Consider the following 14,022-nt stretch of genomic DNA (forward strand, 5'->3'; position numbering starts at 1 on the left):
TGAGCTCCCTTTTCTGCTACTCAGTCTAAAATAAGCCCTTTGCCACCCCCTCCTCGCAGGTGCTTGGACTGAGGGAGGATTCTAAAGTCTAACAGATAATACAAATTTGTCTGAGGGGGTGGCATCTGTTCTAGATCTTGTGGGTGGTAGGTAGTGCTACCATTTTGTGCTACCATTTTGTTACATAACTAGTCACCCTCAAGTATGTGCTGAACACATTAGAAAACCGTTATTTTCTTATAGAGGTTTGGGACTAGAGTACTTTCTTTTAATTGGGACAATTGCTCTTTAAGTGTCTGTCCAGAAAAAGCCTAAAGTTAATGTGTCTCTCGCGCTTTCGCTTTAAATACTATAGCTTAACTGCTGCAAACACCGATTAGTGAATCAATGACTAAAAAAAGTACAATAAGTGATAGAGTGGTGATTTTGTGCTGTTAAGTAACAATGTATTAACAAAACAAGTAAAATAGGTGTATAAATATATGGAATAACCGTCCAATAGCTTATAATCAAAATAAAGAAAAAATATTTGTAAAAATAAACAAGTGACCACACTCGTGCCCCATGGGGATGTGCAGTAGTGAAATAAATATATGTAGCGCCTGTGTACTTTCAGTACAGGTGCTATGTTAAATTTAGAGGGAGATGAGAGAGTTACTTTGCTCTCATCCATGTATATTTGTGTAAATTGGGTTTCTGCCAGGCTGGGCCGTCCTGTGGTTTCATCATAGGCATGCGCACAGGGTGTGCCAGGTGTGCCCAGGCACACCCTAATCACCCTGTGCAGCACAGATCCCCCCCCCCTACTGCCCTGGCTGGCTCCCATCTTTCCCCCTGCAGCGCTGCCAGCTTCCCTCTTCTCCTATTGGCTGTTGCTGCTGGGATGTTTTAGGAGTGGGGAAGGGGCCCGTAAATATGTGATTTGTTGGCCCCTTCCCTTTCTGAATGAACATCATGAGTGCTTGGGCTTTGGGGTGCACACCCTAATGCAATAGGCTGTGCACACCTATGGGTTTCATTATGTGTTCCAGAGATGCCTTTCCATCTCTGGATGACAGGTGGCGCCAGAGGGGTCCAGGCAGAGGCGCCTTTCTCCAGCAGCCAATCAGAGGAGTGTTTCCCTCGCGGGGCATGCTGGGGGAGGGTATTTTTTGGGCAGACGCCATTTTGCGGGGTTTGTTCTTTGCTCGTTCCTGGTTCCAGGTGCGGCACCCACCTTTAGGGTGTGCGCACATCGAGGGCCCTGACGAGATGGCCTACCAGGCCGGGGCGCACGTGCTACGCGGAGTTCCCAGTTCTCGGGGCCCATGACTAAGCACTAACTGTAAGTGCGAAACGCGTCGGCCATACTGTGTTTTGTGGGTTGCAGTGACTGTATGTACAGTTGAAAAATAAAAGACTACTTTATTTTAAGTGATTTTGGAGTGCGGCTGTCCAGTTTTCATCCTTTCATTTGCTCTCGGGGCTCATGGCCCGGAGCAACTGAAGCTACAAAGGGGCCCCAGTGACTTACTGGGTCCCCATATTCCATGAAGAAGATCCCAAGCGAGTTGTGCTGTTTGGTGGGGAGTCGGTCTGAGATGATCCAACAGGGCTTAGACAATCCATCGGGGATCTGGGTGGCCGGACACTGAGTTGTATGTTTCAACTTGTCAGTCGGTGACCCCCAAAACCAGGAAGTCTACCTGAGAGAGATTCAGGCAAAATTATATTCGTTGAGAGGATTCGCTCTATTATCTACGTTCCTGAGTAGAGGGCCTGTGGCAGAGGTTCCACTCCTAATTCTATTAGAGCCAAGTCGGTGGCAGAGACTTGTTCCTTCTCAGAAGTTTCAAGTGATACTCTGGCTGCCAGGTTGGTGTGAGAGGCCTGTCCAGGTACACTATACCCACTCCGGCTGGAGTGGCGACGTGAGTTAAAGTCCCATTGGAGGCAGGACTGCTTCCGTTATCCATAGGCCTGAATCTGCAAATTCTCCTTTCACCAACCTTTCTCTATCTACCTCAAGTTAAGTGTTTGCCATGTTGGGCAAGTAATAAAAGCAGAGAAAACGACACCCTGCTGTTTGGACATTACCTCATTGCTCATCATCATCATCATCCCTAGACACATCACAGAAGTAACATAACATGCCGTCCCAAATCTAACCAGTGGCGCCTGCGGGGGTAGCGCTACATATATAACACAATGTAGTCCAAATAAAGACAGAGCAGTGTCAAATATGGTGACAGTGAGTGATCTTCCAACCAATAGGTGACTGCTGTCTAATTCTTGTAGTGATTTGTGACACTTCAGTGCCTGGGCTGGTTCAGGCATTTTTCTTTTTTTACACCCTAGGCGAAACCGCATTTTGCGCCCCCAATGTCTCTTCCTCTGACTCTACCCCTTTTCCCTGCCCCTGTGACCTAAATATCTAGTTGTTTAAAAAAAAAAAAATTACAATGTACTACACAATTGGAGATACCTTTTTTGTATCCGATACTGAGGAGATAATGAGAAGAGTACTGGATAGGAGCCCCAGGGTTCCCAGAGAGGAATTCAACCTGATCCTAAGACCCCAGGCTGAAATTATTCATGGAGGTGGGTGTAGACATATGGACCCCCTAGAGCAGTGGTTCTCAACTTTGCTAGTGCCGTGACCCCTTGATACATTTTCTCATGTTGTGGGGACCCCTAACAGTAACATTTTCGTAGCGTGAGTTGTCAGGCAAGACATGAAATTTGCGCCCCTAACCCACGGACATTTAGCGCTCCCTGAGTGCCTTCCACTCGTACAGTATTAAAACCACTTATGGTACATTTTAGGATCTACCATTCTCTCTTTGTTCTCCTTTCTTTCCCTTTTCTCTCTTTCTATCGGCTGCGAAAAGGCTGGGAAAGCGGTGCGGTCTTCTGGAATAGCCCAGGATTCGTTGACCCCTGCCAAATTGTCATTCGACCCCCAAGGGGGTCCCGACCCCCAGGTTGAGAACCACTGCCCTAGAGCAAGATCTTTGTATCTAAATGCTGTTACCTTACAGCAGTGAGGTGAGCTGCTAGAGAGAAATTAGGTGTTAATCGCTACAAGGATTAGACGCCAGTCACCTATTGGTTGGAAGATCACTCACTGTCGCCATGTTTGACACTGCTGTCCTTGGACTACATTGTGTTATATATTTCACTATTGCACATCCCCATGGGGCACGAGTGTGGTCACTTTGCACTTGTTTATTTTTACCAATATTTTTTTCTTTCTTTTCATTTATATGCCATTGGACGATTATTTATACACCTATTTTACTTGTTCTTTTGATACGTAGTTACTTGACAGTACAACATCATCACTCTATCACTTATTATTCAGAAAAGACTGCCCTTGTCCTTTCTTTGTTCACTTTATGACAGTAAAATATCACCTATGGATGTGTTGGTCCATTTGGCCTCCTAAATACATTCTTCCTTGCATTCCATCTTCATTTCCCAGTCTGCATAAATGAGATTTAGGCAGTGTGCTAGGGTTTGGCTGCTGTCCAGCTCTCTGTAATGTGCAGGGTGCTGAGTACGCCTATGCAGCATACACTGTATTCATTAAGTCACTTCAGAGTGCACATGGTACAAGCTTTCATGAGTCCCACTGCGGCTCTTACACTTCTCAACAATAGAACATTTATCACTCTTTTATTTCCACATCTTCTTGTAAAGTTACTAATGTATCTACTAAGGTCGAATGCAAACTTGAGTTTAGGAGTAATAAACATATCTATACATGTAGAAGCACAGTCAGTCCATCCATTTGGACTGGATTTTGCTATTTAACCTTTGGGGTTTTGGTTAGCAATGATTGCACTTTGCAGATGCAGAACTACACCTGTCAGAAAGTTAAATGTTTTACCCTGCACTGTAGATGAGAAATAAAGTTTATCCTTATGAATAAATCTGTAAATACATATATCCAGGGCTTTTTTCAGCAGGAACGCGGGGGAACGCAGTTCCAGCACCTCCCAAACTGAATGTATGTAATGGAAAGAGGTGCTGGAGAGTCTATTGATGCTGGCTGCTGGGGGATATATTGTTGCTGGAGGGGATCTATTTTTGCGAAGGAAGGGGGTTTATTGTTGCTGGGGAGTTCTTCTGTTGCTCGTGGGGGATCTATTGTTGCTGGGGGGGGGGGTCAGTCATTGCTAAGAGGGGTCTTTGTTGCTGGCTGCTGGAGGGTCTGGCAACTGGGAAATCTATTGTTGCTGGAGGGGATCTATTTTTGCAGGGGGGTTCTATTGTTGCTCGGAGTTGGGTAGGGGGCGGAGTCAAGGATTGCTTCGAAGGGAGGAGTTCCTGCACCTATTCTCTGAGAAAAAAAGCCCTGCATATATCAATATACTTTTATTTGGGGTATAAACTTCTAAGCTTAGAAAAAAGACTACCTAACTAAGAAGGATAACGTAATACATTGCAGATTTAAAGTGGTTTTAAAGGCTAATGCCGCGTACACAGGGTCGGAATTTCCGACAAAAGTTCTGTGTGGGGGAGCTCAGGTCATCTCTGGGTACATGGGTAGGTGACGGACTATGTAGTATAGCAAAATTTGCGGAGGGGGGCGTTTTGTTGTCTCTAGACGCGTTGCGAGAGAGATTCGGTAGCTACCCCTTTGATTTCTGGAGACATCGCCAACTGGAGACCTTTATAACCAAAAGCCATAAGGCAGCTCCGATTAGGTCCACTTTGACTGAATTTGAGGACATGTGGTTCACTGCGGACCCCCTGCCTCATGCGATCTCAGCATTATATGGGCTGTTGGGGGAGGCATCACCCTCCCCCACCCCCCACTTTGTGCGGGAGTGGGAGAGAGACTTACACATAGACTTTACCGGGGAACAACTTCACCATCTGTACCGACTGACCCACTCAAGCTCTGTGGACTCTAGGACCCAAGAAAACAATTATAAGCTACTAACAAGATGGTACAGAGTCCCCACTACGCTAGCAAAGATTTTCCCTACCGCTTCTGAGGTGTGCTGGAGGGGATGTGGGCAGAAAGGCACGTTCCTACACATTTGGTGGGAGTGCCCGGTGCTCCGGCCGTTCTGGGATGTTGTCCGTAAGCATATCTCTGAGGGCCTGGGGCTGGATATTCCGGCCCGGCCTCAACATTTTCTGCTTCACGTTCCTACCATCTCACTGTCCCGATATAAGAAAAGTGCTCTCCCCCATCTCCTCAATGCAGCCAAACGTCTCATCCCAGTTCATTGGAAGAGCTCACAAATCCCTAGCGAACAGGACTGGTTGGGGAAGGTGGGGGAGATCATGGAGGCCGAGAGCTGGCTTGCAGAGTGTAGGGACACCCGGGAGCGCTTCAATAATATATGGGGTGAGTGGAGGGCGCACATCCACGATACTGCCCCGTTATCGTCCAGCCTAGAGGAGGCCCTGCTCACTTTAGCAGACCCCTCCTTTGGGAGACTCGTCCAGGCGCAACGCCAACGGTCTAATCAGGAGGCCTCCTGAATACTACTATACCCCGCATGGGACGTTGGTGGGGGCTGATCTTTCCGCTTCTTTCCTTCTATACCTTGCTCTCTTGTTTCCTCTTCTTACCCTGGCTCCCTTGTCTTTTCTCTCTCTGTGTGTCTGTCTAATGTGTGTCAGTTTGTGTGTTCCCTGTTAATTTTTTAATAATTTCTTTTTTTTTTCTTGTTTTGCCTTTGTGTTGTGGCATACGGCTAAAGTTAGGCAGGCATGTGGTACCTCGGTACCCGGCCTTGCCTCGAGCTTTCAGGAAGGTCCCTGGAAGGTTCCTCTTTTTCGCTTGTTACTGGGCCGCCTAAGGCGCCCTTGGCGGACTCCAGGGAATGTATTGATGTCACTATGGGAACATCGTCAGTTTCTGTTCAGAGACGGGGGTTTGGGGCCATCCCGCTCCCCACCTGTTGGGGGGGATGCCCGCTCAAGTGGACCGAATGTCCGGAGTAGGTGGGATGTCACCCCTCCCTTAGACCAAGTAGAACTGTATCCCGGTTGTAATGCATAACTGTGCTCGGACTATGTTAATGAGATGTTGCCCAAATGCCACTGTATTATGTATTTGTTGTGCATTTTATTTTTGTATCTCGTTTATAAAATAAAACACTTATTATACAAAAAAAGTTCTGTGTGAGCTTTTGGTCGGAAATTCCGACTGTGTAGGCCCCATCTGACTTTTTCTGTCGGAATTTCCGACAGCAAACATTTGAGAGCTGGTTCTCAAATTTTCTGACGGGAAAAGTTCTTGCCGGAAATTCTGATCATCTGTAAGCAATTCCGACGCGCAAAAAAAACACGCATTCTCCAAATCATTGAACTTAATTTTTCTTGGCTTGTTGTACGTCACCGCGTTCTTAACGGTCGGAATTTTGTGTGACCGTGTGTATGCAACACAAGTTTGAGCCAAAATTCTGTCTGAAAAAAGAGGATTGTGGCTGTCATTGTATAGTGTGTGTGTGTGTTTGTGTGTGTGTGGTTTTTATTTTTTTTATTTTTTTTATTCCTTTTTTTTAGAATCCCTTTCAAAATAAGACATTACTAATTGTATTTATAAATAATGTTTTCTTATTTGGTTATACTAGTAAGAAAAAAAGGACATTAACCTATAGAAACACCCATAACTTAATTTCATTTTAATGGGTATTCTTACAGTAAAGTGTAACTAAACTCTGAAATATATCCACTTCAATCTTCCAGTGATGCAGCAGTTACATCCCTCACTGGCCACTGTCCTCTTCTCGCCAGGTTTTCGGCCTCTTGATTGGCCGGTGGGGATGATGTCATCCTGTACATGTGCACGGAAGTGTCACTCCATCACAGCCAGAGTGTGGCAGTTAAGATTGAATCCTCTTTAAATAAAATTAGTATGTCTTGCGGTGTATTGCATATCACCATTGCATGCAACTGGATCTAGAAATATTGAGGGGAACTTACTAAGGCTAGGTTCACATCATTGTGTGTCAGGAACGCGTGCATATTGCACACTTCCCAACATGCACAGAAACACTCTGCCCTTTAGCAGACATGGGGTAGTGCCATTATTTGTTAATGGCACCTCCATGCATCTGCTAGCGTGTGCATGTTCACTTGCGCCAAACTGCATGATACAGCAGCACTACATGGTTTGGTATCCTTGATCTCAATTCTGCCGAGCCTAAGGGCTCTTTCACAAGTCAGCTCAGTTTTTTAGATCAGTTTTTTTTTTTCATCAGTTGATCCGTTTTTTCCATCAGTTTTTCGTCCGTTAACGTCCGTTTTTCGTCCGTTTTTCCATCAGTTTTTTCTTTTTTTTTTTTTTTTTTTTTTGGGGGGGGGGGCTTTTTACATATTTTGATGAAAAACGGATGTTAGTGGATCGGATGGTAAACGTATCGTCCGCTAACGTCCGTTTTTCGTCTGTTCCGTTTTTTTGACGGAAGAAAAATAGGGTTTTCTTCCGTTCGAAAAAACGGAGCTTAACGGAGACGGATGTTAACAGGCGTTAGCGGATGCTCATCCGCTAACGGACGCTAAACCATAGGAAAGCATTGCGGTCCGTTAACGGACGTCCAAAAAACGGACGAACGGAACGGATGTGTGAAAGGGCCCTAAGAAGTTTGTTATCCACATATTGCACCAATCTGTCTATCGATTTCTGCTGGTATGACTGCCTGGTAAAAGGGGGGTCCATACCTTAACCACTTCAATACTGGCCCATCGTCATATGACGTCCATAGATGGGATCCCCCATCCTGGGTGGACGTCATATGACGTCCTGTGTTTGCGGGGGGATATCTGAATGATGCCTGCAGCTAAAGGCATCATTCAGATATCCATGTCTTCAGCCGGCGATCCTGCGCATCATAAGAACGATCATAGCGGCGGTTCCACCCTCCCGCCGCCAACCGGTGCTTCTCCAGGCTCTCCCGTGCCATCGGGGGGCCCGGAGAAGGAATCGTCCGACGCAGGCAGATGGTCACCAGTCATCTCTATGACCATCGGAGGCCCGGGCGTGATGTGATAACGTCACGACCGGGTACCCGTATGTAAACAAAGCCGCGATTGCGGCTAGTGAGCAACACTGATCATGAGATCGGTGAATTTTTTTCACCAATCTCATGCTTTCCAGCCTGGAGGAGAGATGTGGGGTCTTATTGACCCCGCATCTCTCCATGAAGAGGACCTGTCGCACACATTTGCTATTACAAGGGATGTTTACATTCCTTGTAATAGGAATAAAAGTGATAAAATTATATAAAAAAAAGTGTAATAAAAATAAAAAAAATAAAAAAAAAAATTTAAACGCCCCTGTCCCCGGTAGCTCACGCGCAGAAGGGAACGCACACGCAAGTCCTGCCGACATATGTAAACGCTGTTTAAACCACATATGTGAGGTATCGCCGCATGCGTTAAGAGTGCCAGCAACAATTCTAGATCTAGATCTCCTCTGTAAATCTAAACTGGTAACCTGTAAAAAATTTCAAAGCGTTGCCTATGGAGATTTTTAAGTACCAAAGTTTGGCGCCATTCCATGAGTGTGCGCAATTTTAAAGCGTGACACTCGGTGTAACATCTATTTACTCGGTGTAACATAATCTTTCATATTTTACAAAAAAATTGGGTTAACTTTACTGTTTTTTTAATTCATGAAACTATTTTTTTCCAAAAAAAGCGTTTGAAAAATTATTGCACAAATACCGGGCAAGATAAAACATTGCAATGACCGCCATTTTATTCCCTAGGGTGTCTGCTAAAAAAAAGTTTGGGGGTTATGCTTAATTTTCTAGCAAAAGTATGATTATTTGTACATGTAGGAGAGAAGTGCCAGGATAGGCCCGGTATTGAGGTGTGTGTATAAAAGCCCAGAATAGAAGTGGTTAAGGTGAGAGTAGCCATTCTTAACGGTGGAGGGATCACTTATTTAAAGTTAAAGTCACCGGTGAAGATTTGGAGTGGTTGTCACCCTATTCCTTTGGACTGATTTTTGCATTATTTATGCACATTCATGATTAATTTGTTATCGGTATAACAACTGTGTTTTGCACTTTAGTTTAATTGTATTTATATTGCGCTGCACTACATGGTTTGGTGCTGGGAATTTTTGGCAAAGGAGTAGGGACTTATTTTCAGTGTTTTCTCCTCCATAAGGCCACCCCTTGAAATAATTGGGCTGCCCTACACATACTTGTGCATTTTAGCATGTTTTCCATGCAATCACAAGCGTTCAGCAGTACTTGTAGGTGTGAACCTAGCCCAAGGAGCGGCTCACACCAATTGCATTGCAGCAACGCTCGTAGACGTACCCGGTTTCCTGCACCATACGGGAACGCGCTGTCATCAGCAGATGCATGTAGCTGTCATTACATTTTAATAGCACTCCCACTCATTTCATAAATGTGACTGGGTCTGTGGCCACCAAAGCAGATGGCACCATGCAGTTTAGTTGTGCCTGCCATGCTTTTTGTGCGTTTCCACGTGTTTGGCAGTCCATTGAAATGTATGGTCTGTCATAAATGCACTGTGCAGGCATGTGCAAAACCGTGCATGTATGAACTGCCCTTTAGACTGAAGCAGACCATATGCCAACCAATCCGCTTCTAACTTCAGTTTTATCAGGTAAGCTTTGAAAGCTAGAAGCGGATTGGTTACTTTACACAGCTGCTCTAAATTCTGTCTTCTCCAGTTCTAGTCAATTTTCCCCAGTGTGTGTTAGTTTTTGTTATCCATTTGTCAACACACAATTGCACTACTTTTAATACATTTTTATACAATAGGAAAGTATAAATTGGGACACAATACAAGCACATTTGTTAACATAAATGAAATGTTGCCCTGGAACTATATGCCGTTATCAGAGTCTGATCAATGACTGTAATATCCAGTTTCTTTTCTAATTAATGTGATTAATCATTTCTATGATTTGATGAATTTGTAAAGAAACTTTTACTTTTTACTGAGCTGGAGATTTCCCCTTTTTTTTTTTTTTTTTTTTCTATTCCTAAGTGCCGGTTCACACTACAGCAACTTGGGGCAACTTGAGGTCTGACAAGTCGGATCCCAAGTCGCTGGACATGAGAAATTCAATTGAAGTGAATGGAGCCGTCTTAATGTACACTACTGAAGTTGTTCCAACTTCAGAAAAGGTTCCTGTACTACTTCAATCCGACTTCTAGGCAACTTGTACCCATAGATTTCAATGGAAGGTGCCTCCAAAATCAGATCTCCATTTTTAACTAAAGCAACTTTACAGGAAAATAAAATAGTTTACCCAGGCAAACCCCTCCCTCCCACAGAGCTGATTATTCTGTGATTGGCCACAGCCAAAGTCGCCTGTCCTGGAGGTAACTTTAAGACCCGGTTCACACTGGGGCGACCTGTCAGGCGACGCAGCAGCCTGACAAGTCGCGTCCCATTCTAGTGAATAGAACCGTTCTAATAGGAGCGACGCAAGTCACTCCGACTTAGAAAAAGGTTCTTGTACTACTTCGGGGGCGACTCGGGGCGACCTGCATTGACTTATATACAGAAGTCATTTTGCAAGTCGCCTTAGATGTCGTCTTCATGTCGCCTGGCCAAGCCGCCCCCGAAGTCATGTCGCCCCTGTGTGAACCGGCTCTAAGTCGCGCTGAAGTCGCCTCCAAATCGCCTTGAAAAGTCGCGCTGTAAGTCGGGTTGCCCCTGTGTGAACCGGCACTAAAAATATATTTAGTACATTGTTGCATGATTTTAAGAAGCCTAGTTTAGCTGTGTCTATTTCATAGAGGTTATTGCCCTTTTTAATCAACCTAAATTATTAGAAAGCATGGTAAGATTACGGCAAAACTTTTTAAGATATGAGATCAATAACACTGCATCATTACATTTTAGTAACACTTTTTATTATTGGTCCTTTTTTATTAGTCTTGATAATTTTCAGGATCACGCTCTTCTTTTCATACTGATGCTGCTATTTCTTGTAATTTGGGGACAGCATTACTCTGCCACTGATCACTTCATACATCTGCAACTAGTTGCCGCTTGCTGGGACCAGGCCACAGCATAATAAAGAGGATGACCTAAGCCTTTCAGCTAGAAAATAAGACAAAATGTTCTTGGCACAGACATGCATAATCTTGTCAGAGCGTTTTTTCTGCTTTGTCCCACCTTTCCACATGATGCTAGCTACAGTAAACCCAAACAGGCCTTTCATATTAAAGTGGTTCTAAAGGCAGAAGATTTTTATTTATTTTTACCTTTAAAAAAAAAAGGCAAAAAACCCTTGGCATGCAGCTACCCCCAAATAAGCCATATCGCGATCCAATAATGTGCATGAGAGCAGCAGCTTTCTTGGTTTTCTCTCCTCATTGGCTGTCCATCACAGCCAGTGATGAGGGGGGGGGGGGATGGGGCTGACCCACTCTATACTGACTTGGGATGGCGCACGCACGAGTGCCCTTATAGCAAGTTTCTTGCTATGGGGGCACTCGGTAAAGAAGAGGGGCCAGGAACAGCAGTGGGGGCCCCAAGAAGAGGAGGATCGTGGCTGCTGTGTAAAACCATTGCACAGAGCAGAAAAGTATGACATATTTGTTATAAAAATCTCTTCAATTTAGTCTCTATTCATACCATGGCATTCCGTTTTGCGATTCTGCCCACGATTCGTAAACGCCACAAATTGCGGGACACCCTTGCAATCCCCGTTACCTTGAATGGGACCAAACCGTGGCACGATTCTGCTACAATTGTCACTCGACAAATTGCGGTAAAATTGTGCAAACAGAATTGCGGGATGTCAGGTGCTCAAAAGAAGTAAAAGAAAGCGCCCACCGATTCTGTTTGCTTGATTTTACCGTGAATTGTCAGGCAACAATTGCGGCAGAATCGCGACACAATTTGGTGTCATTCAAAGTAACGGGCATAGCAAGAGAGTCTCGCAACGTGCAGATGGGTCAGTTCAGGCGGCAGGCAGAGACATGGTCAATCAAAATGCCAGGGTCAGTACGGGCAGCAGGCAAAGGCAACACTGCACTGTTGTAGTGGTGAAAAGGAACACTATTGCTGGCTTAAACTGGTTTGGTGACATTGGCAACTAGTGTGGCAACAATCTAGAACACTGCTGTTGACTTGCACTGGTCTGGTGACACTGGCATTGGTGTGGTGACACTCAGGGACTTGTTGCTGGCTTACACTGGTGTGGCGACGCTGCAACTTGTGTGGCGGTGATAGGCAACACTGTTGCTGGCATACACTGGTGTGGCGGTGATGGGCAACACTGTTGCTGGCTTACACTGGTGTGGCAACGCTGCGAATTGTGTGGCGGAGATAGGCAACACTGTTGCTGGCTTACACTGGTGTGGCGATGCTGCGACTTGTGTGGCGGTGATAGGCAACACTGTTGCTGGCATACACTGGTGTGGCAGTGAAACTGTTGCTTGCTGCACTGGTCTGGTGGCAATCAACAAAACTGATTATAGCTACACTGGTCAGGCGACACTGGCTGGTGTGGTGATAATTGGAGAACTGTGACTGGCTGCACTATTAGGGCTAATTGACACGTGAGGTTGAGGGATGGTAAAACCTTACTGTTAAGCTGCAGTTTTATCACCTCTTAACCACCGCCCCTGCAATGGCCAGGGGTGTGTACATGCCATGGTTGCAATGCTTTGCAGCTGTGGCAGGAATTGTACCCCTTGTGCACCTGAAGATCATGACCCATTCAAGTGAATAGGGGTGATTGTGCAGGGTCCAAGGAGGTAAAGCAGGTGGTGAGAAAACGATACAATGCCTGATGGCCGAAACGTGTTGACTGTTTTATTTCAATAAAGGAAGACCGCTATTGATGATTTCCTGAGTGGTGACTTTTCTTGTAGTGATCTATCCTATACAGAGGCATCGGCAGCATGACAGTCTGAGCACCGTGTGGAGTTGGAGAATGGCAAGGTGGAAACGCCAATACACCTGTTCCCAGGGCTGCTGTTAGAAACCACAGGGCCCCATACAGTCAATGCTTCAGTTATGAATGAACACAGTGAGTGATCTGTACTGATCACACTTTGTGTTCCTTCAGGAAAGGGGCTAGTAAATGACATTTATCTAACCCTCTGCCATTTTAAATTTTTAAAGGATTCTATTGTGTGCTTGCAGCTGCCAGTGGTAAGGAGAGAATGGAAGCCATTGGCACTGCAGGATGGGGGGCATGCACCAGGGAGAAACATGGTTCACAGGGAGGGTGATCGATGAGGGGGGGGGAGCAATTACTGGAACTGATACTTTGTATGGCTCTCTGCAGCAGCTGAAAGCCGGGGGGGGGGGGGGGGAGAGGAGACGATGCTAGTTTTCAGCTGCTGCAGAGAGCCATGAGGACTGGTTCCATTAATTGCCTTCCCTGCCCACATCCATTTCACCCTGCGGCCTGGGCCCCCTGCTGGCCCAAGCCCCATATGGGAGGACTGGTGGTACCCCCTTATCTATGGCCCTGCCTGTTCCCATTCAATGCCCTCTCACTGCCTGTCAAATGCTCTCTGAAGAACAATCCATGCACAGATGCATCCTACATGTGTGGCACCGATCAGGGACACTGGGGATGACATGGCGGTGATGAGGGACACTGGGGGCTAGATGTGACGGTGTTTAGGTACACTGTGACTGGTGCAAAGGTGATTAGGAACACTGTGATTGGGCAACAGGTATAGGGATACTTTCTGGCAGCACTGGGCTGGTGACATTGTACTGCTGTGTCAGTGATCAGAGACAATGGCTGGTAGCACTGACATACAGCACTGTGCAACAGTTTTTTTTTTTTGGCGGGTGTGAGGAAATGCTGTACAGTAAAAATGCTTTCAAAAATATATAATTAAATTTTTATCAACTTGCAAAATGCGAAGAGCGCGAACGGAAGAAAAACCTAAATCAAATCAATATGCGACTACCCCTTGGCTTCAAACTACACTTGCACACTTTGCACAAAGTCAGATTTTGTAGGATTCGAGTCAGGAGTATGATTAACCAGATATACCAAGCAGGTGCTAATGATTATAACATTCATATGTAGGTTGAGGCTGGGTTCAC

Source organism: Rana temporaria, chromosome 4 (assembly GCF_905171775.1).
Source record: "Rana temporaria chromosome 4, aRanTem1.1, whole genome shotgun sequence".
In the NCBI taxonomy this organism is placed as follows: Eukaryota; Metazoa; Chordata; class Amphibia; order Anura; family Ranidae; genus Rana; species Rana temporaria.